Here is a 3,007-nt window from a genome sequence, read left to right on the forward strand (position 1 = left end):
TCCATTCCGTTCCTTACTCTATTTCGTCTTCATTTTATTCTATTTTTTCTATTTCTTATTTATTGTATTTTTTCTATTATTTACAATTTTTATTTTTAAACCTTATTTTGTTTTTTAAATTTTATTTTATTTCATTTTTATTCTATTTTTATTTTAATTTTTAAAATTTATTTTATTTAATTTTTAAACAATTTAATTTCATATCTTATTATATTTTAATTTTATTTTATTCTACTCGTTTTTTAAATTAAATTTTTTAAAATTTCATTTCATGGTTTATTCTATTTAATTTAATTTTTGAATTTTCTTTAGATTTGTTTTGATTTGATTCAATTCTATTTTATTTTTATTTTCTTTTTAAATTTTATTTTATTTTAATTATTTTATTTAAACTATTGTATTTAATTTTTATTGTATTTTATTATTATGTTAATTTTATTTTATTGAATCAAAATGAAATACAATGAAATGAAATAACATACAGCAAAGTTGTTAAGTTAAATACTGAAAAATGAAAGAAAAAATAAAGTAGAAAAAAGTAGAATACAACACAATACAATAAAACAAAATAGAACAAAATATAACAGAATAAAATAAAATAAAAATAAAATAAGGTGAAATAAAATATAATAAAAACTGAATTGAATTAAACAAAATAAAATGAAAACAGTAAAATGCAGCAAAATAAAATAATAAAGAACACAGCTAAATAAAGGACGATATAATAAGAAGCAAAATTGAATTAAATAAAACAAAAAATATAAAATTAAAATAAAATAAAAGCATAAAATAAAGAAAATTAAAATAATTTAAATGAATTTTTTAAATTTAATAAGAACTAAATTCTAAAATAAAATAAATTTAATTTAAACTAATTTCATTACAATTTAATAAATATGAACTAGAAAATTAAACCAAACTAAAATAAAATCATATAAATTAAAGATAAAGTAAAATTAAACTGAAAATTATATTAAGGTTTAAAATTAAATTTAACTTAAATTAGAATTAAACTTAATTAAATCAAAATTACTTAAATTAAATTATGTTATGTTAAAATTAAAATAAACTGAATTTTAAAAATAATTAAATTTAAAATTAAATAGGATTAAATTTCAATTTGATAAAATTAAATAAGAAATTAAAATTAAACTAAAATAAATTAAAGTAACATAAATTTTCATTAATTTAAAATAAACATATATTAAATTAATTAAAAATGAAATGGAATTCGAAATGAAATAGAAAAATAAATTAACATAAAAAGTTAAATTGAGTCAAGTTAAATTACAATTTAATTAAAATTAATTAAGAAATTAAATTAAAATTAAACTAAACTACATTAAACTAAAATAAATTTACATTCAATTACATTTACATTGAATTAAATTAATTAAAAATTAAAGAGAATTAAAAATAAAATGAAAAATCATATGAGGAAAAAATATTTTGAAAATAAATTGAAATTAAATTAAAATTAAATTAAATTGCATTAAAATTAGCTTAAACTTAAATTTAGTAATAATTATATTTAAAATTAAATTTAAAATTAAATTCCATTCAATTCAATTCAAATATAACACAAATTAAATAAGAAATTAAAGGCAAAGTAAGTTAAATCAAAATAAATTTACAATAAATTAAATTAAACTGACATTTAATTAATAAAAAATGAAATGGAATTTGAAATGAAATTAATAATGAAATTTAAAATAAAGTTAAAAATGAAATTAATAGAAAAAGGAATTAACTTCGACACAAACGAAAAGGTAAATTAAATTAAATTAATTTTTTAATAATACATTAAATACATGAAATTAAGGTGGCTGGAAGGGATTGAATGGCAGGAGTTGAACGGGGGATGCCGAAGCCAGCCCTACCCTGGGTCGTGGTGTGGGGGCCGCTCTCCAGCCGGTAGCCGTGCTCAGAGGAGAAGAAACACCAGGGCACCCCGGGCTCGCTGAGCGGGCTCCAGCAGCAGCCGCGGCGTTCGCACAGACTCTGGGGACAAAACCCCCGATTTTGGGCGGAATCGGAAAAAGAAAACCAGAAAAAGTTCGGGAAGAATTTTTTAAAATATAGAAAAAAAAATTGGAACAATTTATAAAAAATTTATAAATAGATGGAAAGAGCTTGGAAAGAATTAGAAAAAATTTCGAAGGTATTATTGTGTGTTAAAAAATATATAATTAATTTAATGATAAATTATACTTTATTAATTACATTAATAATTGCATTGTTAATAAATTAATTCAAATTCATCCACATTTACCCATAATATCTCAATAAATGAATCAATTTGCACTATAAAAAGAAATTATTTTTAGATCTATTTAAAAGAAAATCTCCAATATTCCAAAAATAGAAATAGAAATAAAAATATAAATATTAAAGATAAAAATAATAATAATAAATTATATTTTTTTTTATATTTACTGAAAAGAAATAAAGTAGGATATTCTATAAATAAAAATAAAAATAAAAATAAAAATAAAAATAAAAATAAATTCTATTTATTTTTATATTCAATTCAAATATATAAAATTGACTACTCCATAAATCAAAATCAATTCTATTTATTTGATTTTTATATTTGTTCAAAATAAATAAGAGAATATTTTATAAATAAAAATAGAACTAAAAATCAAATCTCTCCAAATACTCGATTTACACAAATTCTTTAAATACAAACATAATTATGTATTTACATACATTTATCCATATACTTTGATTTGTAAATCATAATTTGTGAATTTTATCTTTAAACTTTGATTTATAAATTTTATCTCTGCTCCTTTTTCTGCTCCTGGCCCCTCCCAGGCAAAGTCCAGGAATTTGTACCCTCTCCCATAAAATTTAATGTTTTTATCAACAAGCCCCACCCACCTTGGCCATGACTTAAACTGCCCTGAAATTCCCCTGGAATTCCCCCAATTCCCAGCCTCCAAAAACCCAATTCCCAGCCCTGGAGCTCCCTAAAATTTCCCCAATTCCCAGCCCCAAGATT

This window comes from Parus major, unplaced genomic scaffold (genome assembly GCF_001522545.3).
Source record: "Parus major isolate Abel unplaced genomic scaffold, Parus_major1.1 Scaffold371, whole genome shotgun sequence".
In the NCBI taxonomy this organism is placed as follows: domain Eukaryota; kingdom Metazoa; phylum Chordata; class Aves; order Passeriformes; family Paridae; genus Parus; species Parus major.